Genomic DNA, 27,855 nt, shown 5'->3' on the forward strand with positions numbered 1-27,855 from the left:
CAGTCCAACCATCCACCCATCACCATCAGTTCTCACTAAACCATATCCCTCAACACAAAATCCAAACGCTCCTTGAACACCTCCAGGGTTGGTGACTCCACCCCCTCCCTGGTGGATGTTGCAACCTGACACAGTTTTGATTTAAAATTTCGAGTAACTCTTATTCCAGGCTCAGATTTCTCCAGGCAAATAGCTATTACATAAAACTAAACAACTGAAGAAGGAAGTATTACGTGTTAGCCTGCAGAACATAGAATGTGTCTATAAAGCCCTCAAACTGTATATGCAGCGTCTCTACTGACACCACAAGAGGCAGGCACCTCTGGGGTGAAACAGGCACACTGAGAGACTGTTGCATAGCACTGTAGAGCAAAAATTGGTGTTCAGTCAAAACTACAGTAGGGGATTTGTTGAGTGCTATGTTGGTGCTGAGGAATTACACAAGACTGACAACTTCCTCTAGCTGCCCGTACCTTTATCTCATTTTATTTTTTTTTTATGAGTCTAACACATAGCTTATTTCTTCCTTGCTTAATGATATACTGTGCTTTTTATCCTGATTAACACCTTTCAGTACTTTGTATGCCATACCTCAAATCTGCATGTCACGCCATTTTCGAAGGAAAAGTGAGCAGCATCCTTTGGGCTACATTCCCACATTTTTGATCCACTGTTTGTTTTGCTGCTGTAATGATTATTTGTAGCTAAAGAGATCAATGGAAGTTCTTAACATATTCATGAGGCGCCCACTGCACAGCCAGCACTCAGTCACAAATGAAAGTAACCACGCTGCACGTGGGTGTTTGAACAGGTAACGCAAATAACCTGAGCAGAACAGGCCTGAGGACATACCACAAGGAGTATCAATTCACACTTAAAATGTCCTATGGCATCACTACACCAGGTGTAGCAAAAATAAGGGCACAGAATGGAAAGGTTGCAAAAGTTCTTGTAAACAACGCTACCAGAAGGGATGGCTGATGCAGCCTCCAGAAATGGCAAAGGAAGAAAACTGCATAGCCCACAATTAATGTATCTAAAACTAGGCAAAGAGACAAGCAAACAAACGAACAAAAAAAAACAACACCAAAGACATCTGCAAAGTCTGCTTCATTCTACCACAGCATTATACCCACAGCGTGCTTACAGTTTTATGCTGATTTTTCTCATTTTCGATTTCTCTGTGTACTTCATGTTCCATCCATCAATTCCCTTCAAGCCACTGTCATGTAACCCTGCTACCTTAATGAACTTTCTCAAACTGTACTGCAACACAGACCATTTCTACTTCCATTCATGAAGAAAAGTCACATCTGATCTTTCAAGATCTTTCCTTAACAAATTAATCCTTTTTCCAAAAGGCTTTCTACTGGTCTGGCTAGTTTTTTTCCTCTCTTTCTCTTTCCCAGGACAAAAATTGTAATTCAGCCTGGTGCTACTGAGCCCTTCTTTAGCAAGTGCTAAAGAACCAGAAATGCAGTGGCTTTTGGCTGAACTTCAAAAGCCTGGAGTGCAGTCCCAGCTTGGAGGCTGCACATACATGTTAGAAAGAGTTGGATGCATTATACAATTGTATGACTCGAGTATTCATGGCTGAGGAAATCATATCGATTGGTTCTGGGTCTTTTGTGAGCTCTGACAGATCCTGACCCGCATTTGTTATCTTAGTCATTTTACTCCCAGCTTGTTCCAACCATTAAAAGGCTAATATTTTCACTTCTTACCTGCTCACTGGGAAGCAGGAGGCTGGTTTGTTAGGAAAAGAAGTATGCATTAATGAAGCTACTCATACAGCAGAGACAAGGTTTTGTCTGTCCAGCATTTCATAGGTTGGCCAAAACCCACATTTAAACTCAAATATATCCAGCATCCAAACACAAGCCCAGTCTGACCTCTGTGTCTACAGGAAACGCACAAGAAATTTACACTTTTTACTTCTCAGCATTGGCCAAACCAGGTGTCTACATGCAGTACTGACTGGCCAGCCTGGTTAAAGACTCGCAGACAGATGCTGCTGTCATCCCCACAAGTCACCTAGTAGCCCGTGCTGCCCACAGCACTCTGCCTGGTGAGTGCACACACATCAAAGACTTCCCTCGTTCTCCCGCTGCTGCCCACTTACCTGCTGCAGAAGCAGGAACATGGCTGAAGATCCAGTGATGGGACTGCCCTGTGCTCAGACACCTCCTGACTCCAAGCTTCCCCAGCCAAAGCTCAGCATTTTCCTGCACAGAACAATTTGACAGAATCAAAGGTGGCCTTTCACACCTTCCTGATAAGCACAAACAAATCTGCAACTTCCCTTTGTTGAATGTTTGTTTGTTTTTATAATGTTATCCTGCCTGCGTGAGCGTACAGTGTTCTAAGAGGTAAGAATACCTATTTGGTTCACCTCCAGACTGATGTTTTTTCTCAACGTAACCTCAGACAACACGTCCTGCTCATTTTCTGATCATGTCCACATTGCTTCTCTCCCAAGAACAGGGCACTTGACGATTTCTGACACTGAGTCAGAAACAACTAAAACGCTCAACAGAATTTGCCTTTGAACAACACGGATGGGAATTGATTATGGCTAAGCGAAGCTGTCAGGTTACAATTTACTAAGACAGTCATCTACATCACCTAACTCCTTACAGTGTTTTGAAATTTGCAGACATGCTGCCAGTGAGCACATATCGATTACCCTTCCTTGAACGTGGCAGAGAGGATTTCCCTACTGAGTGGCTAAACGATGTGTGTGCTGAAACAGATTTAATTGAATGTAAGTATGCTGTTGGTAATTTTATTCAGAATTTCTATGTGAGACAAATCACACCCGATCCCGAGAAGTTCATCTCCTGGTATGGGGTCCCAAACTGTATCTAAAATGGAAAGCATAGAAAAAATACAGAGCAGGGTAGGGGACAAGGTAAACTGAGTACTGCAAGGAACTTAAGAAATGGATGCTTCTTGATCTTCTATAATAACTTAATCCGATTCAAAATTGGGTGTCTACACTCCTTTTCTATATGCAGATAGATATCCATCTTACATATCTATTAAAAGACGGAGTGAGCTCTTCAATGAAGGCAACACTAAAGGACGAATTAAAATACATTTCTTAAAATAAGGTGACGTGGCTCTACTCTGCAAGATATGAGTCCATCCCAAGGTACTCATCTTCCTTTCCCCTCACAAAGTATTTTGGAGGAATAATAAAGAATTTTTGAGTCATAGGGGTAGGAATGAAGTAACTGAAGTACGCAGGTGTCATCACTGGTACAGTGGTTTGGTGTTTTGACAATATATATACAGCAACCTGAAATATGACTGTTTAGAAAACATTAGTTCCTTGTTTTTCAAAGCTCTCCAAGCATGTGGGAAATACCACACTGAGCTTGAATGAGACCAGTAATATTGAAAACACAACTAATGTGGTGTACTCCTGATTCAGCATGGAAATGTCATTGATGTTCACAGAAAACGCTCGCACGTTTACACGCGAGCACACTCTGGAATATCCACAAATCAATATAAGGGCTAAAAACACTGCTCCAAAGAAAGACACAAGCTATTAATTCAAATCCTGATTCAGCTGAAAACCACTGAATTTTCAGCTGTTGAAATGCCATGTTCAACATGGGAGAGAGAAGAGAGATGCAGATGTGAAACTGCATTTATGACCAAAGCAAATCCTCTGACTGCTTACCAGTGGTGTAAAGCTGCTCTGGCTTCCCTCTGCGTGGAGTAATATCACATGACAGAACCTCTACTGCACGGAATGACAAGCTGGGGAAAACAGATAAGGAAAGCATTGGTATTGAAATACACAAAGAACAGCAGATACTCTTTATTGTGTAATGCATTAAATTATAGCAGATGGTGTAAGTAATTCGTAAGCGCCACTCAAGTATAAAAAAAGCACTTAAAGGAAAAAGTTTGCAAAATTCATGAAACCTTTCTTCCCCCAGTTTCTGAACCCCCCCTTTTGAGATATCCTCAGGGTACAGTCAGGAACATGTAGATTTTTAAGTTGCAGGATGTACATTTTATGTGCCCAATAAATCACACAGCATGCTACAAAATTCAGACATCAAAATGGCAGAAAACAAATACGAGATTCAAATGACACTGAAGATGTAGCCCCCTTTTTTTTTTTTCCAGTCCACCAAAAAAGAGCTTCCTCTGCTTCACAGCAAGTGCAGTGGTGCCTGGAACCTGGAACACTTCTGTGCCTGCTTTCTCTTATGGAGCATCACCCTGCTCCACAGAGACCTCAGAAAACACCATGTATGGGACCTCTGGAGAACTGCAGGCCAAAATGACTTTATTAAATACCTCTAGGTCAAAGATTAGTAACACCAATTGCAAAGAGATATCCTTCTCTGTTCCTTTGATGGATAGCATGTGCTTATACCTGGTTTCCTCTGAAAACTAAGAAATTCCATAATAATGTGAACACAGACTGCACTGCCAAATTGCTGAAGGCCACTGCCAATCAACAAAGAAACATACTTCTTATTTTTAATGAATTACACACGTTTTGGTGTCCAAATCACTGTCATGTCCAATACATTATGCACCTTTTCCATTCCCCTTATAAGCTGGAGATGCATACATCACAGGAGGATTATTTTGCACCCAGATGCAGGCACGTTCCTTAAGTAATCACTTATCAACAGATATTTTGAGTTGCAAATAATCATCCACAAAATTAAGCCTAAAACATTTACCACATTATAAAAATGATAAAGCAATCTCACCTTGCCTGCACTTGCCAGTCACAGTGAACTCCAGCTCTTGTACCTTTTCCCCCTTTGTCTGAGCAATGTACTTTTAATAGCCATCTCTTAGCATCTTCTCTTTGATAAGTTACTGAAGCCTAAGCACTTAAACCTGACAGTTTGGCATACAGGCCATAAAAAAATCAGATGATTGGGAACAAGACCTTCTAAGCTTCCACAAATGTTCTGCTAAGCTTCCACAAATGTTTCTGTTAACTCCTTGCAATTAGCAGAGATCCATAGTTCCAGCTATGGCTCCAGAAGATGTGGTCAGCAGGTGCTGGCACTCATGGTCTGCTCAGATGAAGGGTCGTTAGATATGACACTGGCTCCTAAGTAGGAGGTGGTTTCCTAAAGCATTCAGCCCCTGTAAACAGCTTTGTGTTAGCAGTAATGGATAAGCACCGCAATCCCATGCAGCAGCTTCTGCCAAAATCCCTGGCTCGAAGTGACTGCAGCATAGGTGATAGCCAGAAGGTCCCCTACGTATCAGAGCTGCCTAACATCTCAGCTGTTTGAAAATCTGTACTTTTAAAGATTAATTTCATACTGAAAGAGGAGCCAATTATCTAACATATTATGATGTGAAGTGTATTTAACACAGCAGGATGTGAACTGAGGCAGCTGACCATTGGACCTGACCTGCAGGCCATTATCTGGTGCCTGCCTTGGTGGTCAACAGGTCTGGGCTGGGTAGGATGCCAAGAACCAGGACAGGGTGGGCAGCTGGGGAGAAATGAGCTCCTGAGCTCGAACCCAGCCCTCCTCAAGTACGTGCTGCATAGTCTTCATGACACTGGAGGTTTTAGCTCAACTGAAAGCAGCAGAACTGACCCCAAAAGTTTGCAAGTTCTGAGTTCTGCTCCCCATACACTTTATGTCAAGCTCAGATTCACCAGGTGTGTAAGCAAAAAGAGCCCACAGGCAGTTTTTGCTCGCTTGGCCAGCATCAGGCTTCAGGTTTCATTGACATTGACAGCAATATACAGAAACTACTTTCACTTGGATGAACTATTCTTGAATAATTTCACCAAATACCTAAGATCGAAGACATTTGCTTTGAAATACTAACCTTTACCTATCCTCCTTTTATCTTCACAAACCAGTAAGAGGAATCCTGCCAAGGCAGTAACCTGTTTGGCTCATGATGAGATCCTCTATAGGCTCCTTGTAATATTTTTGCGCACCACAGGCCTCTCACTAATCACTGAGGTGAATGAGCTTGACTGGCTGCCTGGAGAGAGCTTTAGGAGGACTGGAACCCTCCAGAGGACAAAATTATAAAAGAACATGGGCACCTATGGCCAATCACTTCTGCATGAGGGAGAAACATTTTATTTTGTTGTAGTCGGTTTCTTTTGAAGCTGTAACCTCTCAAAAACGAAAACTAAAAGCCGTCCTTTCATGTTTTTTGCATCTCCCCCCACATCATTCTGTCTAGGAACTGCCTTGATGTCTCCTTTAACTGTTCTGGAAGCATTTGATTTCCATCCATTTATTTTTTCTGAACTTCGTTTTGATCAGAAATTTTTCCCTTGTCCAACTCATGAAATACTTCTTTTCTCACTCCCATTTGCTTCTAAATTTCTTCAGATTTTATGCGTGCTGCTCTGCCGAACAGCCATACCAACAAACATGCCCATTTGGAGCTTGGATTCCCATTTGAATGTCCCCTTGCATAACATGCTCAATCCCACTCTGCTCACCTGTTTTTCATGGCACATTTATAATCGTAACTCTTCAGGTCCCTTCTAACCCCCGCAATTTTGTGATTCTGCCCGTGAAAATGATTCCCAATGTGTAAAACGTACCTTGATTTTTCTCTTGCTCTCTAGTTACATCAGCTCATGCACCACTGTTGTGAGCAGGCAAGTGAGCAGGACAGCTGGGAAGAAACAGGCATCTGAAAAGGGCAAATGTCGCACGTACCACTCTCAAACCGTGATGTGGCTCCTCGCCCTAAATAAACTAAACCATCTTACATTTTCAATTGGCAATAACCTCTGAGTATGAGCTTTTGAGTAAGCTGTGGAATGGCAGAAAAATGTAAGCACGAAACTGTTCTACCACAGTCACCAGGACATCAGTTCTGCTGCTTCTGGTCACTAGGACCACTCACAAATCTCTGCTGTGCCACACATCCTTCGTACTCCTTCCCGTGCAAGCAGTCAGGCTGTGAAGAGGAATTTCACCAGAACTGACTACACAGTTTGGTTTTGCACAATCTGAGTCACGTTACAAACCTTGCAGTCGAATTTCAAACAAAATACAATTTAAGGGTGCCCAAGACAAGACTTTTCATTCTTTCTGTTCAAAAGACAGGGCTGATTTACCAGCAACCAAGCAGTCCTTATGCATGCGAGCACTTGCTCACACGCTTCCCAATTAAGAGTCTAGTCCTATTAAGACTAATCACACAAGCCTTTCCCACATGAAGTAAAAGATCAAAACTCAATCCAAAGTCTGCATATGCATATAGCTGATGTCCAGTAGATTAAAACTTCCACTTTGTGTTCAGGATTTTTTTTTAAATAACTTTCCAGGGTTATTCCTGGAATAATCCAGTGTGTCGATGCTTCTTCTTACAAAACCACTGAATAGTTCAGGCTTCCAAGCAAGAAATTCAACAAAAGCTGGAGCTGAACCTTAGAAATCATGTGGAAATCCCCTTGGTACAGGCGCACACCTTCACCACTTATCAGTCTACAGCAGCAATATGTAAATTCATAAACAGCAATTTCTCCCCATCATTAAAGTGGTCATCAAAACTGAGCAGGACACAGAAGCAAGTGGACTCCTGCATTGCTTTACCCAAATTCGGCAGCCAGTGTCAAATACTGCCAGGGCCCCCAACGAACCTCACTCTCAGAAACACCTCTGATTTCCTTTTTGCAATAAGCACTTCATTTAACAAAAATTAGGAGAGATTTTAACATCATTATTGGCTACAGACACCACAAAGCATCAAAAATCAGTAGCAAGAATTAACTTCAGGAAGGTAATATAATCAAGGCGGTGCCCAAAGGTCGCTTATCACAGCAGACTCTACCTGTGCAAATCTTAACTGATATGTGTCCACTTAACAGCCTTCTGAACACAAAGCACCACAGGGGGCATCTCCAGCACCGCTCTGGAGCCATCCTGCACAGCCCCTGAGCTGAGCAAGGCCCCGCTCGCCCCACCAGGCCCCGCTGGCCGCCATGCACGAGGAAAGGAGCGACAGCAGCACGTCCTGGAGATGTCCTTTGCTCAGCACAGCTCTGCTGGGCTGTGGGCACGCTATGGCCGAGGACTTCTGCCAGTCTCCTCTGGCAGCCCAGCTGTGCCTATTCATCATCCTCTGCTTCATGGGTATTTTAATCCGGCGGGCGGGGGGAACCTAGGCTGTCGTGAGTACTAGGAATGTTATGTAAAGAGAAATCTCACTGTTTCCACTGTGAAATTTTGCCTCAGGCAACTTATGAATGTTCCAGGGAAGATATTCACTATTTTCAGCAAAACAGCTGACAGACCCATCTGCTGCTCCTGGTGATATTGGGTGCAATTTTCGAGTCTCACTAACATACGCTCCTGCGGTCCCAGGGAGAAGGCGTGCTGCCCTGCGCCATGCTTGTAAATGAAGGGAGCACAATAAACTTCTGTTCTAATTCCAAAATTTTAGGATAAATAATGTTCAAATACCCATCAAAGGATGATGTTTGCAGGAGCTGGTTTTATTCAGTTACAACGAGTTTCTCAAGAAGTATAGATGCTCAAGAGGAAAATTTCAGGAGCACTTTGTATAATCCCTTTACTTTAGAAATTATTTTATCTGGAAAAATACCCATGAATTTCAATTGTCCCACAGTTACAGTTGGGAAGATTTTTCATTTTACACTTTTCAACAACAAAAATGTAGGCATAAGTCTATTGCAATATTCTATGAAAGCCACAATGGCAGTGCTTTCAGATAAATGCTTTTTAATGAATAAGTAAAAATGCTTCTTTTTGATATTTCAGAATGAAACATTTCAGTCTGAAACTTGTTTTTAGTGGACTAAAATCAGGTTTGAAGATCACATGTTTAATTTGGATTTGAATTATGTGGACTGGCAGAATCCAAATTGAATGCCTTTAGACATTTGAATTGAATGTTCCTTTAGATTTTGATTAGCAAAGTTTTTCTTGTTTTGAAACAAATTTCCTCTTTTTTTTTTTTTTTTAATGACTCTGAAGTAAAAAGGAGCCACACACACAGTTGTCACAGCAAATTTATGGGCTGGGGGAACTTTGAGTCTTTTCCACCATGAATATAACAAACAGAAAGATTAGAATCCTGCTGTTTGGAAAAGTGGAATATAAATTCACCTGTATGATAGCTGCAAATGGATCTGCAATATAACCATAGGCACAGTGATGCAATCTGAGATGCCAGACATCCTTGTAGATGGAGAATGAGGGACACAACTTATGTTTAATCTATTTCGGAGGACATCCCCATACCTGAAGGAAAACCCCAATGCGGGCAGACATTTTACACGCTCTGTGCCAAGTTAATAAGAAAAATACTGACACCATGTGTTTCATCTTCAGCACTATTATTTTGGTCTGTTTGGCCTACATCAGCAACCACAGAGCAGGAAGTTGCCGCATCCGATGGTCTCTTCTTATTCTTATATCACTTACAAGTGATAGCAGCCAGCCTCTCCTGAACTGCTACGGCAGCTTTCATCTTACTGTGAATGATGTGCCACTGCTGGGGAAAGAGATGGTGGCAGAGCAACAGCAAAAAAATAAAATAAAATTACACACAACTGTGTTGAATGGTGCCAAATCTGACTCTCCCAGTGCTGGTTAAAGAGGCAAAGTTTCTCAGGCTTCCCTGTAAGGTCACAGCTGGTACTTCTATGAATTTTCTTATTACATGGGAATGAGGCAGAGGTTCATAGGGAGAGACAGATGGTGAGGAGCAATGTTATTTATCCTAATGTGCATGTGAGACAAAGAGCTTTTTGGCATACCTCTTGAGCTGAGTCTTAGGGCAGCCAATCCACACCAAGTGTTTTAATCTCTCTACGTTTAATTCTTCCCTTGGCAAGTCCAGTCCTACTTGTCTTCAGAGTTTACATGAATCCCACTAGATGTTTTCCTGAAATTTAGGCTCTGATGAGCAATTCAGCCAAAAGAAGAGCAACGAACACGCCAACCCCAGCCATGCCTGCACACTGCCATGCAATTGCACTTGCTTGGGCCACCCTCTGCCTAGCAAATCATGATAGCAAGTGGAAATGAGCAGCTCTGAGAGAGATTCAGGATTTGAGTTGCAGACATGCTTGCTAATCGCAGTGAAAATGCAAATTGTGGCTGCAGCTTTCAGGTGGGAAAGGCAAGGGATGTTCGTGTTGGAGGAAGTGGGGATAGGCTCAAGGCTCAAGACAGGACATCAACTGTGGGAATAGGGAACTGGCAACAAGAAGGCAACAACTATGTTGTTTACATAGTGGTTTAAGCGTAGCTTCAAACATGAGTGAAGGGGAAGACTTTGATCTCTGTGGAACAAGGCTATTGCTGGGAGGACCCTGCTCATTCCAATGGAATTATTATTGGATTTAAGCAGTGATAAAGAGGAGAATCTGCTTGCCTGAGTCCAACCTCCTTATTTTGCTGCACATGTCAAAATTCAGATAGCCTTTCCTGTTGACATCATAGTAGAAACGCATCTGGAGTTAATGCTAAAATCATGTGAGCAAGGACTTCCAGGAAAGACCTCACAGAAGCAGAAGCACTACTTAGAGGAGAAGATAAGATATGGCTCCATCACATGGCAATTGCTCATTCAGACCACCTGCCAGGGAAGCGAGCTCTTCAGTTAGTCAAATAGCTATTTGTGTCCAGACTGGCTGGGGGGAAACCAATCCTAACTTCTGGAAGCATGACAGATAAACCTGTAAAGAGAGTGCCTTAATCTGGCACTGAAATGGTGGAAGGAGGAGGAGCTGGATAGGAAATTGGAAAGCCAAAGTGAGAAGATGAAGGGAATCACTCTTCTATGGTATTTTTAGCTTGTAGTTCTTTAGGTAGGACATAGAAAGGCAGATGATGATTTGCAGATTACATAGAGTGTTGAGCTGCCCCTAATTGGGTCTCCACTACAAAAGGAGAGAAGAGGATAACACAGCACTTTTTGTTTTTTTTTTTTTTTAAATATCACTTTAAAATAGTTCCACTTCAATGCCTCACCTCACCAGAGCACACAGTAACACATTCACTTTACTATCAATTAAATTGGACCAGGTTTTACTTAGATCTAACTACAGAAGTTTCTTCCAAACAAATAAAACAAGATTTAATACCTTAGAAATGCGACAGGTTGACAGCATAGGAACTTAAAAACTTCCATGGGAAAAAAAAAAACCCACAACTTGTGATCTATCCTGCACAAGTTCTATTACTGCACAGACAATTACCTGTTAATGCACAGACAATTACCTGTGTGATGAAAACCCAGCGTAGATTTTTGAGCAGTGTAAATCTGCATAGTTTCGGGACAGTGAGGTTCTAGATCTCAGGTTTTCTGACTTTTCAGCCTGCCATCAATTATTCTGCTTGCAATTGTTGCAATACAGCCCTGGCAATCTCACTTGTTCTTCCTGAGCAAAATACCATGCATGCTCATCTACAGTGGAGATGACTTGCTGACATGGGAAGCCAAGGAACAGGCTACTTCCTGGAGCAGGGCTTATGCAAACCCATCAACACTGACAGGTCACTACAAACCTAGAGAGGGTGGTCTAGTAATAACTCCAGATTAATAAATACCACGTCACTCAGAGCTAAGTACACAGCAGCCCCTCTGGCAGATATTCCTGTGACTTGCAATTAAAAGGAAACAAGGTAATACTTATGCATGCATGCAGGTATGTTTAAAACAAATGCTAAAAATGTTTGAATAAAATCTAGTGTTTACTGTTTACTTGTAATTTTTAACAACCACTAAGAAGGAGGAAAATAATATTCCATTTGGCATCCTTTTGGTTTCCTTCATGTTTGTAAGCAACTCCCACTGCCTCCATTACAAAACACATCACAGCTTCTTCTGGATGTCCCACAACACAGCATGGCCAGTTTCCACCTCCCACTCCAACCTTTGGGAATGTCCCTGTGGGAAATAGGAGCAATCAGCGCCTCAGAAAACTAATTAACCGCCATGAGTTGCCTAGGCTCACCCGTCCCACATCAGGAGCACAAGCTTCTCGGCACCGACTTTAAAATTCAAAGGGCCTCTTCTACCTCTTGATATAATTTAAGCTAAGACCTGCTGCAACCAAGCGCTTCAGGACTGGAGAGTGTCTGAAGATTATGAGGTTGCCAACAGGTTTACTCTTTCTTCAGGTAGACTCTTTCTTCAGCATTTTGCTGGAGCAGCTCCCAGGCTGTGCTGCAGCAAAGCAGGGCGCTGGATTCCTGGTAGAACACCATCCCTGCAAAGCCACAGTACAGCCATAAGGGTTTTGTCTTTGAGTGTCTTTGGCCAAGAAAGACAAATGCAGCGGTCAGGGCTGTATGCACAGTCACCAGACATAATGACTTTCTTGGGCAGGATATAAGGATTCAGATTTTCCAGATAAGTTCACGTTTATATACCTATCTTAGAGAACATCTTCACCAAAAACTTTAAGGAAAGCTGAATTTGAAGGTTATAATGTCACCTACAATATTCTGAAATACCCCACCCTTGCGCCAAGAATCAATTTCCTAAACCCCACTGAACACAGGCACTGTATTTCTAGTTCACATCTTCAGAGTTTCACATTATTTTTTTTTTTACCTTTCATACCATAGCAAATAGTCGCAACAATAATGACACCAGCAACTAAATTCTACTAATGCACTTCATACTAAATAACTATCAGAAGAAATCCCACAGTGAGCAGAACTGGTATTCATTATTCTAGTTGTTTCATATCTTTAAATGATTCTGGTAAATCGATAAGGCTCTGCAAAGTGGCTGTTGTCTGCTGATTTCTAACTCTAGTCAGTGGCATCCACTCTTTAGTGCACCACACACTTGCTGTGTAGCCATTAGATGAAAGCACTATCACCTGTCAAACAAACTGCTAGAACTGTGATAAATTAATGATCAAATAGTACAGTCTGATGTACAGTAGCAGTGCCGAGGCTACTTACAACCAGGCCTCATGCTTTAAAAATGTAGCTGACATTAAAAAAAAATCAGCCATTAAAGAAAAATGTCACACAGCTTTTCAAAAAAATATCTATTTAAAAAATGACCACATACCGCTATGCCAGGATTTTTTTTTTCTTCTTAAAAAAAAAAAAAAAAAAAAGAAGAAGAAGAAAAAAGAGAGGAAAAAAAAAGAAAGTAGTAAATGTACTGTAAAACCGTTCTGTGTACTATGGATTTTCAAGGCAGGCAACAACACGCAGCTAAGCAGAGAGGATGTTTGTGTTTTTTTGGTAAGTAGCTCTGTGTACAAATCTGTACCTCAGAGGAATCCTCTGGTGTGTCACGGACAGAACTCTTGTTTGCAAGGGAAATGTCCCAAGTTCTTTTTCTCCCCTGTAACGCTTTTGATTTTTGACATCATGGGTAAAATATTTCAAGGGAGCTCCGTATCACTTCTAAATATAAACAATACAAAATAAGCCTTTGCTTTTGAAGCACTTGACATCCTTTGAGCTTTGAATTTCAACTCCTAATAACTCTTGATGCTCACTGCATTAATGTATAAAGTCCTTTTTGTGAGCTAGAAATGGTTCCTCATGTCCCTCCTGCCATTGGCTTTATGAGCTTAATTTATTCTTTTTAATATAAAATCTCATTACCTGAACATGACACCACCACTTCCATTTTATCTTTGATATAAGAACAGAGAGAAACCAAAATCAAACCCTTAAAGTCTGTAATCATCCCTCACTTTCTCTTGCTTTTCAAATTTCTAAACAAAATTAAGTAAAAATACCTTCCAGGGCACACTAAGAAATGTAAAGAGTGGAGGAAAAAAATTACTTTATAGTGAACTAACAAGGGACATAATTACTTACACAAGCAGCATATCTTCTTCTTGATGATATTCCTTCATGTTTATTTTGCTATATTTGTGAAAGTTGAGCAGTGCTTAGGAAGAATGGGTGTGCTACAAAGATCCATCTATTGAGCAGGGCCTGAGCAGGGCTGCAAAGCACATATATATTTTCCAAACTTCACACTTTCCATCGGACATTTAAAAATGCATTTCCATGATATTTTTTTGCTTTAATAAACTGAAACAACTTTTTAAAAGCCACCTCTGAGACGACCTGAAGTGACTGAGGATGAAGCTAGGACTTCTGAGTTCTGACTTTAACAGAGAATTGGAGTGATCGCTGTATTAGCACATGAAAGCACCACTTCCACGCACTAATGGCAGTTCCTTTACATTGTTGTTGTTGCTGATGTGACTTAAACATTAACTTAAATAATGAATTTGTCAGGGATCAAACTCCATGATCTAATTATGTCTTATGGCTTTCACCCAGTCTTTCGAGGCAGCTGGTTGTAAAGAGGAGGACTGTTTCACAAGGAATACGTTTTTCACCCGAATCCACATCCCATATCCTGCAGGATCTTTTCTTTCTGTCCATTTACGTGGAAACCTTCAGCTAACAAACACAGGTTTATATCCCCCAGAAATCCATTTTGACTGTGAAGTGTCAACTACTCCCTCAGAGAACCTAACACTTGTAAATATTTTAACTCCTGTGCTGCGCTTTTTCCTCTGATACCAACAATAATCAGGAGTGTGTTCATCTGAGGCTGCCATGCTGCATCTCTTGCTGGCAGCATCACACAGAATGACTGAGAAATCCTCACACTTGGTCCGTGCTGCCAAAGCTTAATTTCATGTTAATCGCATTCCCTACTCAAGACTAACTCCATAAATTGGGATTAAAGTATTTTAAAACAAGACTTCAGATGTTTCGTGCATCAGCACGAGGAACCTGCATTTTGCTCTCTCAAAAGGGAAGAATAGACAAATCCCACTGAAAATGGGCGTGCAAATGGATGAGAGAAAATTAGGAACCAAGAAGTCACTATTCAATTGCACTGGGAAAAGAGGGTAGCTTGTTAAGGGGGATGAGAAATTGATACGCTGTTGAATATAGATTGGATACATTGATTCTGATGTGCAGATATACACCACAATAATCGTTTGGAAGAGCACAACACTTGGGAATTAAACCATCTTGGATCAGTTGGGCTCATTTTGTCATTTATTCTTTGTTTACTTTTCCAGTATTACTAAGTTCTCTTACATTTAATTAAGCACACCCACAACATTTCTTCAATTAGATAAATAATGCAGTTGCTTCCTCCATCACATAAGGATAGAGAAAACAAGATAATGTAATATTTATTTTTATTCTGTTTTTCTCAGTCAGATGCTTTACGTCAAAACACACACAGCTGGAAGGTCCATCATTAGTATTTCCAACTGTATGGATGCTATAAGCAGCAAATATCTCATTAACTACCTAACCGTGATGATGTTTGTGTTAAAAATTTTGGCAGAACAGGTGAGGGCAGACTGAAAGCAGCTTTAGAAAAATGTCTCATTAGCAGACTCTACAGTGATGAAATCCTTCAAGATAAATACTGCAGATAGTAAAAGCCAGTTCAAACCACTGATTTGGAACTCTTACAGGAGGCTGATGGCTTTTTAAATAAGTAGCAATTAGTCTGAAATAATCCATTTATCTCCTCGGCAAGTGACCAAAATAAAGAGAAATTAGATAAAACTACACGCAGAGAAACAACGAAGTGATAACAGGAACGCAATCAGATAGCACTGAGCAAAAATTACAAAGGCAGGGCATTAATATATAGTTCATTTGCTTATTGCAGGCTTTGATTCATTCCCTGTGGTAATTGTAAAATTTAATAATATCTGTATACTTACAGCGTTCTGAGAAAAGCACTACCATTACACATTGTTATCCCTGTAGGATGGATGACAAACGCCTGGGGCAATACTACCATCAAAGCATGTGACATAGCCAACATGGATCTTCTAATCTTCATAGGGACGACAACTGTCACTTTTAAAGTGCATGGCAAATGAAGAGGACATAAGAAAGGAAACTTCTAATTTTTTTTTATTTTTTTTTTAATGTTAGTAGTAGGAACTCTTTGGGTCTATATTGTACTTTAAAATTGCAATAGCAAAACCCAGGTAATTCACTTGAACAGTTGTATAGATTTCTTAATGCTTAAAAAGTGCTGTCCAGGCTGGGAATAACCATCTGTTCCTTCGAGAACTCCTACTCTCTTAGCTAATATATACAGCTAATACACTGGATGGTTTATACGTGAAAAATAGATCAATGACTGCCAAAGGAAGGTACGCGCTATTCCAGCAAATAGCCCTGTTTAAAACTCTGTGGTGGATTGTTTTTTTGTTTTCTCCTGGTTGTAATTAATATTTTTTAGGCTCTGCAAATTAAATGAAGAAGCAGCCATGTGTTGATTTCCATTAACATTTTTTTGCTCATGTAATTTTAAGCAGTAGCCCCTGTCTGGTTCTCTTAGCTTCCTGGTGCTGCAGAGCGTGGCCCAGACGGTGCACATCACCCACCCCTGTTGTTTGAATAGGATTGTCACCTTAATGTTCAACATGGAGTTTTCTTCTTAACATTATTCTCATTATAGCAAGACTCAGTGTTGTGAGACACCTTTTGTTATGTATGTATGAACAAAAGCAGTCAGAACAGACTTAGTGTACTGGCAAGGGGACCAGAACAGTTAACAGATAAGACAGTCTGTACTGGATTTAATCTCTTAAATTTTGTTTTCACGGGACTGCATAACACTCTGGTCAGACAGCTGAGTGCCATATGCCTTCAGACCAAGGAGCTGACACAATCTAAATTAAAAAACAACACCAACCAACAAAATGCAAACAAACCCAAAACAAACCCAGACCATAACACCTCTCCCAGCAGATTATAATTTCAAGACATGTTTTACTCTAAGACCTCCCAAAATAACTGGCTGGCAGTTTCCCATAGCAGCTATAACTGTGTAACTATACAATTCAGACTGCGAGCCACTTTTGATGTGACCAATGCAGTGAAACTAGTCCAGGTAAGAGGAAGACGCCAAGTGCCAACTAGAGCAGTTAATGACACCTGACAACACAGGCTATTTAGCTTCCATTAAGTGGCACTAGAATCAGCAGCCAAATCTACATCCGACAGCCCTGCCCTTCCTCATACCCTGAAACAGTGGGTTTGTCACAACCACTCTGAATTCCTTCCACTGCTTTTAGCAGGAAGATGACTGGCCTGACTGCCAGTGTGCTTCTGCAAGTAGCAAACACAATTAGCCACGACACGTTTTTGTTCAAGCTGTACAAAAATAGTGATAAAAACCACCTCTCACAGGAACTTCTTTCTGTTACCTCAGTATAAGATTCCCTTTCTTACTGAAGAAACAAATTCTGAATGGCAGAGACAACAGGGGCATTTTAGTTTTGGATCAGGCCTGAAATTCCCGAAGAGTATGGCTTGGTAGGTTGCTTTTTCTGTTTGCTTTAAATAGAGCATAATATTGAGAAATGGGACGGGCTCAGACCTGCCACTGCAATGTCCAAAATTTCAGAAGCTCCCAAGGGCAGCGGTGGCTTTTACTGTCCCTCATCACAGCTTGCACAGTGGGCTTCCATGTCTGAGCAGAGCCGCTGGGTTCTTCTGTCAAAAAGTACTAGATAGTAACAAAAAATAAATATCCTCATGGAATGTTTTAAATATATAGATAGAATTTAATGCAGACTGCATTTCATTATTTTTAACTCACATTGGATACACTTGAATGAAGTGAGCAGATTATGATCATTTTAGAATGAAATGCCAGAAAACAGGAAAGTTATATGAAAGAGCTTCCCTCAAATTCTTGCATATAAAACTCACATTTTTAAGCTGATCTGTTGTTTTAAAAACGAGTTTCACATGAAGGTGCTGGCTGCATCTGGCGTGGAGGTGGGAGACTGCTATCTGGCAGTAAGAGAGCGCAGCAGCGTTGTATTCAAGCCCAGCAACTCTGGCTGAACTCAGACTTGCCTGTCAGGTTGTTGCCCACCAGTACTCACCATCCTGGGAAGGTTCAGATCCCCAAAGCACAGGAAATGAACAAGCTTTTCCAGTCAGCCAAAGCCAGTGTTTCTGGGAAGCTGCAATAGAGGGACTGACAAATGCTATGCAGGGTGTCAGCAACTGATGCATTTCGCTGCCCCAAGGTACATCCAGGAGGGCAGCAGAGGTACCACAGACTGCTGGCAGGAAGAAACACAGAGCAGGAAGAAAGCATGCTGACATCCGCCTGCTCACTGCCTGACCACAGTTCACATGTGGGAGAATGTGTACATATATGCACATTCATTCATGTATGTATATATGGATAGAGAAGTAATGCTAATACGATTTACCTCCAGGACAGACTCCAAGCACACCTGGACTTCTGACTGTATGCATGGCTAAGCTCTCACTAACCAGACACAGTCCTGCTTTCCAGTGCTCAAACTAGAGAGCACCAGAAGTTAATAACAAGGAATCCTCCTATTACACCTTCAGTGTAGCCAATTGTCACCACTTTGATTCAAATCCTACAATTCAGAATGGCTTTATTTATATCCCTACACCTTATATATTTAAGACCAGAGGAAAAACTCAGCTCTCCTGTAGGCTTCTATGCAAAAGCCTAAAAATGACCAAAATACATCCCAAAAACTCAGAAAAGAGGGGAAGAGAAGGAGGGAGGGAGGGAAGGAGGGAGGAACGAAGACAAAAAGTAGATAAAAATATTTCAACCTTCATAAAAGTATAACTAAGAATGTTACGGAAAGCTGTCTAGAAAATAACAGTTCCTGAAATACCACTGTAAGGATCTGCAATTTGATTTGGTACTACAGTGAAATAGCATTAGTATCTTTCACGGTGCAAACTTCTCAGAAAGCCAGTTTGGTTTTTTTTGTTCATGTATCATAGTATCATAGAATTGCAAAATTATAGAATGACTTGGGTTGGAAGGCACCCCAAGGATCGTGAAACTTGGCCCACATGCAGGGCCACCAACTTCCATATCTGATACCAGACCAGGCTGCCCAGGGCCCCATCCAAACTAGCCTTGAACACTGCCAGGAACGGGCATCCACAGCCTCTCTGGGCGGCTGTTCCAGCGCTCACCACTCTCTTGATATACTCTCCTTCTATCAGTCAGTCCGTCTTTGATTAAAAAAAACTGTCAAAATGCTGCAAGAGGAGCTTCTGCATTGAAGACAGACACGTGTTTTATAAACCCTTTTAGTCAGCCATCCCAGCCCATTGCTGCTGAGGTCCTGAAGTACGATATATAAATTGTAATTGAGTAACTGGATCACCTTAAGGTTCACTCAGGGACACAGCTGCCAAAAAGTAGATTCAAACATCGACAAATTATTTCTGCAAACAAACCTGGGATTTCAAGTCACAGTCCATGAGCCTTGTCAGAGGCCTTTTCCCTGCCTGCAGTTTTGTACTTTTTAGTCACTGTAAGGCTGAGGTTTTAGACTTTGCTTAAATTAGAACAACTGTCTTCAAAAGCTGTTCTGGTGAATATATATAGTACCCAATCACCAACTGAAGTATTTGACAGAGCTACCTGAAGATTTAGCCCCAAACTTTGACCAGTGTAGAGCAAACACCATCAGAAATTCCAACGCAGCGTTTGAATTGCAGAGTGTGGGGCTCCTATTTGGTCAGTAGCCTTTGACAAACACACACAGCAAAGATCTCTCTTTAATTTTGTGAGTGCCGTTCTGCAAGCATGCCCGGTGCAGCCTGGTGCCCTCAGCCAGGGGCAGTGCTGTGCCTGCTCACCTCCCCTGCCCCGGTGCACAGACAATAGCAAGGCGTTGTTCACTCCCCAAACCTCCCGCACAGCATTCAGCCCAGAAGTACGAGGGTAACTTGATCCCAATTAATGAAAGTGACTGGGTCAGCCTGTCACCTCCCATGCTCTTTATGTGCTGTTCAGACATCTATATGCTTATTAAAACCTCAGGCACTCTACATAAGCTCTGCCTTGAAACCGGTTGCCAGAGGCATCACTGCTCAGAACCTGTCTACAGGTTTCTTGGTTTCAGATCTGACATCACACAAACCTCTCTTATCCACCTTGGCAGCACGCAGGAGATGAAAAGCAGCCCCATCCTCACAGAACAATGCTCGCAAAAAGGATGGAGGTGCACAATAACAAACACTTCACTGCTGCTGTTCTTCACAGATGTACCTCACTGCTAACATGCTCCAAGGTTAGAAAGTGCCGACAACACTGCACAAACATCTCTTATTGCTTTGATCGGTCAGAGTGGGGAACTTTTTACCAGGAGCTTCTTGCCCAACTAATTGTCTCTATACTGTTTAAGGCAAAGCTGGAGAACAAGTGGTAAAAATAAATGATTTCAGGAAAAAAAAAAACTAGTTTCTGATGAATTCTTGTCCTGCGGGTTCTTTGATGATTTCTGCTGGGATAGGACCAGTACCACTCACTTGGCACCACTTCTGCTCCATTACTGGACTGGTTGCTATTGTTCGTTGCTACGCAGTGTGCACTGCTAGTCAGGATCTAAACCTGGACGCCTGGAGGAGTGAGATGGCTTTGACAGGAAGAAGAAAGTGCCTTGAGGTATCTGCCTTCCTACCATCTGCTCCAGCCGTGTGCACTCAGAGCTGCTCCATACCCCAATACCCACACCCTGCAGCCCAAAGCCTCTTCCCCTGCCCGATGGACCCCCAGTACTGGGTGCCACCCTCACTTTTAGCTAACTGCTAAGAGTCAAAAAGCAGCTTCCTAAAGTACCACTGCTGGAACCTGTTCCTGCTGCTCCCAGCCCGGGGCCAGTCCATCTTCAAGAGATTAAGCTCTTTTTATTTATATGGCACACAGCGCAACGTTCAGGTTAGGCACATAAGAAGAACAAATGGTCTCTTAAAAAGGCTTTGAACTTTATTTCTTCTTCAAAGTTTGGCTCTTGGAGGAAGTGGTTTAATAACTAAACTTGCCAGCACAGGCAGGAAATAGTATTTCCTGTGGACATCCTGGCACCAAAATGAGATTGCAGCGGGAAGAGTTTCTGATTTCCTTTAAAAAATGCATTGGGCTGGGAAGAGCAAAGCATTGCCTTCGAAGGGAGCTCAATCATTTGGGCTTCCGAGATCCAAGCTCAAAATCAAAGGCACAGAGCTCTTACCAGCATCAAGAGACAGGGATGACTGGAGCTCTCCAGCTTTAACAAGAACCAGTGTTTATTATTATCATCAGAATTTCCTCTTTTGCAGGCTTATTCACAGACTGGCTAATGGGTTTCCATAAATACTAACAAGTGCTGCCTTAAGGCTTTGTTGTACTGCACAACATTAAGCAACAACAATAGGGAACAGCTGCTCTTGAATAGTTGCATAGTTAATTACACCATATACCTACAGTCTGTCTCCCTGCCATACAATAAGAGAGAGCTATTGCACATGTACCGTCCGTACAACGATGGAAGATATTCAAGACAGCCCAATACATTCCAGGCTAAACAAATGGGAACCAGACTCAGATGCTCAGACTGCCTGTGCTGCAGGAGACACGAAAAGCAAAACAAACTAATGTTACAGCTATAACATTATCATCGTAACAGAAGAAGTTTGCATGTATTCTTTCATTTGTGTGCATATCTTTAAAAATAAGCATTGAATGGTCTAACATCTGGTTTGTCCAAGAAGTTTGTCAGGTATTTCACAGATGTGTAATACTTTTATTCTTACAATCTGGAATAATCACAGTCTGCCATACGTAGAAATAGTTTTATAATTGCGTTCCTCACCCAAATACGTCCCAATCTCCACGATACACACATGAAACATTTAAATTAAGAAATAACTCTAGGATGATAAAACCTATACTTATAAGTGGTTTATATTGCAATTTATAACAGGCACATTTGCTCAGATCTTGGCTTTCTTTAATAACTTTTCAATTCTTAAGCCCAGCTGGAAGCCTAAAAATAGGCAATAGAAAATTGGCTTGTTTTGTTTAAGGTAATTGAAAGGATACCATGTTAATCTTAGCACAGCCAGGTTAGCGCAGTTCTGCAAGTCTCCAGAAGAAAGACTGTGCAGAATTTACAACATACATGTTGGCAACAAATGCAGCCGTTTTATGGGGGATTCAGAATGGCAACACATCTCATCTCTGCTGCTGCCCCTCCTGACCAGGATTCCCTCCACTTTTCCCACAAGCCCTCGGAGCCCAGCCTGCTCCCTGCCCTGCCCCACTTGTGTTACCGCCCCACCACGGGAGCACCCTGTGGGACACAGGCAACCAAGGCAAACGGATGGCAGCAGTCAGCTGGAGGAGAATGAAGGCAGCCCCAGGCAGAAGGTGAGCTCTGACTTCCAGCCCAGCCGCGGCAGTGGCTCACTGTGCAAGGTTAGGAAATGAAAGCCACTTCACCTTTATGGGCCTCAGTCTCCAGGCACCCAGTATAATGCTGATTATATTGGCTCTCATAAAGGCCGTTATAAAGAGATGCTTTGTAATCTCTGCATAAGAGCTAGCTACCAGAGTGATTTTCTTTTTTTTCTGAACATACAACACTACAATATTCCAGGAGCATGAACAAAAATAAAATAAAAAGATCACAGTCTATTTAAATTTCTGAGATAAAAATGATCTAATTGCACAAGTCATTCATCTGAAACCCGAACTGTGAAATAACTTCCTTGCCATCAGACAGTCAAGTTAAATTCAAACAGCTGTCTGGTTTTCAGAAGAATTTGTTCTAACAAAAGCAAAGCACCCTCAAGGTGGGAAGGGACCACAGCCCAACTTGAAGAAGCATTTTGGTCATTATGGATGTAGATGGCTACTCTGGAATTCACAGCTCCCTCGCCCACCCCAGGCACCCCTTGCCTTGGCAGCCCACACGCTGGGCCAGGCCATGCACAGAAGCCCATCACGATGGTCATGCCATGGGGCTGGCAGGAGGCAAGTGTGTCTACAGGGCTGTGAATTTTCCCTGGCCTCTCACTAATTCCAGGCTCTGTGGCTTTTCAGTGTTTTAAAATTTTAGTTTGAATGTGTATATAAACAGATACATGTGTACATAAACATAGATATATATAAAGTCTACTGTGCTAAAATCAGGTTCTCTGCAGCTAAAAGGACCAAGGGACAAAAGCAGCTCTCATTTTGGTCTGTGCTAGAGGCCAAAAAGCCATCATCCCCCTGCTCAGCACACTACCAGCAGCGTGACGCCAACACGACTGGAGCAAAGTACTGCTGCCTCAGGAGTATGCATTGCTCAGCTTTTCACTTCTGGGCACCGCAGCACCTGGTGAGGAGATAGCACCGCTTCCTCCGCCAGGCTCCTCATGCTGCAGAAGGCAAGCAGTGTGCAGCACTGTGCAGCCATGCTGCAGATAGAATGGAGATAAGAAAGAATGGAGATAAATCCTTCCTGGGCGGAATTCAGATCCCTCTAAACTGGATTTCCCTTTGCTTTGAAAACCCAAATTATTCCTTTCCACAAGATCTGTGACCTACATGGCACAGATGAGCACCTGTACTCAGTACCTGTGCAGAAATTCTAACTGGGAGTTTTACCTAGAATCATAGAATCATAGAATCGTAGAATCATAGAAAGGCCTGGGTTGAAAAGGACCTCAAAAATCATCTAGTTCCAACTTCCCTGCCACAAGCAGTGTCGCCAACCACTAGACCAGGCTGCCCAGAGCTACATCCAGCCTGGCCTAGAACGCATCCATGTTTTTTTTGGGTTAGCATTGGTATATCCCTCTCTCCTCCAGATGAACAGGAGCTCGAGTGCAGTTCTGAGCCCTGTGCTGACACATGGACAGGAACAGAGAGGCACTAAATGAAGAACATATCCACAGGCACCTGAGCCTCTCCTGTAATCAAATAAGAAACAAGTCTCCCTGGATAATGTAGTTGCATGCCACCGGCCTTTGTTTTCACTTTCTTTTATGAAGCAGCAACTCCAACTACAACAGAGATCCCTCACTCACTCCCTGCCTTGGCTGACAGTCAAACAGAGCAAAAAGAGAAAAATATCCATACACATAGCCTGATGCTGAATGAGACAAGGCATCTTTTTCTTGGTTCTTTGGAATAAACTAAGACACTGACAAATAATTGATGAAATAACGGATTCAAAAAGCAAGTTGGAGCTGCAAAAATGGCTGTCACTTCCTAACTAGAAACATTTGCCATCTGATGCTAGCACAGGGTGGCAAATAGAGAGGCACAGGAGATGAAGAGAAGTTTCACCACTTGCACTGCAGAGCTTCCCTCAGAATGACCAAAACTGTTTGCAGAATCTTCAGATTGACTTTGAGAATCAATCTTTCATGATTCATAAAATGTCAGCACTATAAACTGTGCAAGCCCTCTGAGCTCCCATATATTTTCACACAAGCATGTCAGGATGTCTTTACGTTGGCAACTTACTACTTGCTCAGGGTAGCAATTCCAAATACATTTCAATTCTTTCACTGGGCGGTGGTCTTCCAGTCAGAGAATGAATCAAGCCATCATTCTTCCCAAGGAGCGTGGACCCACACTGTGCTGTAAGCACATCCCTCTCCCCAGTTCAAACGCTGCTCTGTATGCAATTAGCACACGAACCTTTTTGCCCAGTGGCACTGTAGAGACCAAGAGTATGACCAGGTTCAAAGCAGGATGAGACGAATCCACGCCGGACAAAGGCCCATCAGTGGACTGGCGCTAGCTGCTATTACATGCAGGCCGCAGAACGTGCTGGAGCAGCACTGCTTTGTGCACGCTGTGCATGTTACCCCTTCCTGCAGGTCAGCACCCTGATGACTGAAAGCAAGGCGCTGCCCTGGACACTGCCTGGCAGCTCTTACAGAGAGCAGAAAACGGATCATGGCTGTAACACCATGAACCAGAAAGTGCAGACCGAGAGCAACAAAGGTGAAGAAGCAAAAATAAAAATAAATCTAAAAATAAACTTTAGAACAAAGTTGACTGTAAGAGCATTCTATCTCTCTCCTTCCACTTGTTATGCTTACATCTCCCCTTGGTCCTTGCGCCAAGGAGACAGAAGTTAGACCTGGCTTTCATACCACAGCTGGTGTTGCAGCCTGATGAGGATGACTATGAAGAAAGCTGCCCCGAAGCCGTGTCTCCATCAAAACACCTGAAGCAGATCCCACAGTATCATGAATCACCCCGGCTGCAGCCTATTGCTGCTTTGGTTTTTGGCTGTTTGGATCTCAATCTATGCTCACAGCAAATGATCTGTCTGATAGAATGAGCCTGTTCCTGAAGTGCTTTCTCCTGGTATACTGGTTCTTCTAAAGGCTGTTTCCTTATTTGCCAGCATAGACATTTAAAAGTACTTCATTTTGTGAACATGTTTTCTTTAGTGGATGGAAAATAAGCTTTTGAAGTATTTCTGGTTGGAAACATTTTCAGAAGATAAAGAATACTTCAAGTGTGATTTCAGACCAACACAACGTTTTCATTAAAAGCAGACAAACAACAAAGTGCCTCAGTGTTTGTCCGTGCCTTCATTACAGGCAATGTTTTCATGAAAAAAGTCCAGTCCAGGTTCCTAAATAAAAATGTGAAGAGTTAGTTCTGGCTAAATTCAGAGGGAGACACTTAAAGGTACAAGTACTGCCTCCCAACGCCAAGGAAATCAGAAATGTAACTATGCCACGGCGCTAATTAAAGCAATTTGAAGGCTACCAAATTTGGGGAAGCAAATTTACACGAGTGATCGGGGTCACAGCCACAGCAATTACACCAGTTCATCAGGTAGGGACAAACCAAAGCTTTCTACTTCTTCTGGATTAGAAATGGAGCATTTGCAGCAAATGTACAAACTGGTGTTGGGGGGAAAAAAAAAGTTGAATTTGCCGTCTTAATTATAAGTATACATGTATTTAAAATGTATTCTTATATCTCTAAAATGCAGGCATTTACAATATTTTAGTTAGCAGTGATCATTACGAAAAGAATTGAATTGTGCCATTCTGAAGAAGTCCGAATATTTTTCTTCCTTCTGTAAAGGTTTAGCAAAACCAATGGGGTTCAAGAAATATTTCAATTGACCTTGGCAGAATTATTTAGAGTAGGGGCCAGTACAGACCAACTCTCTTGCAATTCTTTAAAGACAAGACTTTCTGTCTGATTTTTTTTTATTCATGTCTTGTATTTTTTATTGCTCTTTAAATCATGCAGCTTGAATGCCTGGCTTATATTCTTCTCCAGCTACTCTGGATGCAAAATTAGACATACTGGTTTGAATACATCCCTTGAGGGGTTGTGGGTGGATCTTGCCACTGGATGCTACAAAATATCCCCAAATCAAGAGCTTTCTGTGTTAAACAATTCAAATCTCAGGAGGCTATCCAGCCAATTTACCAAGTATAAATATAGTCCCTCTGCCATTCACACAGAGCACAGTGAATTCCATGCAAAAATCCCAGGGGAACTAGAAGAAATATTTTAATGTTCAGCACTAGTCTTTAATTTTGCATTCAAATTGTGTCACTGCCCACTCTTCTCTTTCCTCTGGAGACGTGCACTTTCCCTCAGAAGGCACGTTGTAGGGTAGGCACCGCACACACCTTGTTCCTAAACACAAGTGCTGACCACAAGACAGCCTTGCTCTGGGGTTCTTTCCTGACACATAACTAGAAATGTATGAGCAGCAAAACACCTATGGACACGACATGTCCCTAAGGGATGCAGGACTCCACGCCTGCACTTGAGGTCACCCTGCATTTCCCAGCACAAGATTCCACTTCCAGGTCCTTGCAGCTTTGCTAAATAAAATGGCCCGAAGACTTCCTAAGTAAGGCTCTGCCTCAGGCTGTGTGTTTTGGAGAATGGCTCACGCCACTAACAAAGCAAGAGTCCTACTGCAACTCAATTAGTAGTCACTACAGTTGATGAAACCTTTAATAGTGTAGCGACAAAAGAAGCAGTTTCTTGTGCCGAAGTTTCATAGCACACCTCTCAGACAATGATAGAACAGTTGCGATAAAGAAATCTACTCCATTAGCAGGAAGGAAAGTGAGTAGGAGTTCAACCTGAATAAAACGTACTATGAAAGGAAAAACTATTAGCATCACATGCTCACATAAAAGCTCTGCTGCCACACCAGTAACCCTCGAAGTGCTTAAGCAGGGAGTTGCCATCCATGTGGGCAGGGTGGCAGCAGCACCAGCCTCAGGCCTGGGTGCAGGAATAATACTGCTTGGAAGCAGGTGATGCTAAAAGTCCAAGGACGCAGCAGGCCCACTTTGCTCCCACTGCAACCAGAAATGAGTTGTGTGATGCCTGCATTGGCAGGAAAGGCAACAATTGGTACAGTTTGGTTGGGCGGTTTGCAGAAAGTGAACAAATAAATGTGAGAATCAAAAGGTATTCTACTGAGCAATATTTTTGCAGGGAAAAAGTACCGATCTCCAGTGAATGGAGAAACGATTTGAACAGCTTAATTGAGAGCACGCCATCGTGACGAAGGACTCGGCTAGGAAGGACTCGGCCGACAGCCCCTTCGGGTGCAGGGCCCAAGCCCTGTGGGCTCTGCAGTGACAGGGAGGCCTGGGCTGTGTGAGCAAACCCCAGCTGCCAGGGGCTGCACAGGGCAGGGGAGGAGCGGTCTGTGCGTAAGAGCAGCTCAGGCAGCAGCCAGCCAGGCGGGCTATTTCCGAGCAGACGGTCACTTCCTCCTCCTGCCCAAAACGAGCCTCATCCCACACAAAGTTCCCAAGCCTCTCATTAGTGGTTGTGTTAGTGTATAAGAGCTATAATGAGAAGGCCATAAACATCCAAAGTTAGCTGAGGGTCCTTAACCATTTTAAATAGGACTCTCTTTCCAGATTTTATTTAAACTTTAATGACTACCACATAGGATCAAGCAACAAGAAACAACATTTGTATTACAGCTGTATTATTTAATTCCCACAAGCTAAAAATGCCAGGCTACTGGCCAGTGGTTCAGGAAAATTAAGTGGTGACAGGTGAAAG

General features: G+C 42.3%; 1 long non-coding RNA gene across 1 annotated transcript in view; it reads right to left on the reverse strand.

The window, feature by feature from the left end:
• Positions 1 to 27,855, reverse strand: part of LOC128081818 (uncharacterized) — a 316,659-nt gene that overhangs the window by 92,973 nt on the left and 195,831 nt on the right. Inside the window, exons 5-6 of the long non-coding RNA XR_008207407.1 lie at positions 3,692 to 3,771; positions 2,123 to 2,225 (exon numbers count right to left, since the gene is read on the reverse strand). This is a non-coding gene — a long non-coding RNA (uncharacterized LOC128081818). The remainder of the gene's footprint in view (positions 1 to 2,122; positions 2,226 to 3,691; positions 3,772 to 27,855) is intronic.

This window comes from Tympanuchus pallidicinctus, unplaced genomic scaffold, assembly GCF_026119805.1.
Source record: "Tympanuchus pallidicinctus isolate F22 unplaced genomic scaffold, pur_lepc_1.0 scaffold22, whole genome shotgun sequence".
Classification (NCBI taxonomy): domain Eukaryota; kingdom Metazoa; phylum Chordata; class Aves; order Galliformes; family Phasianidae; genus Tympanuchus; species Tympanuchus pallidicinctus.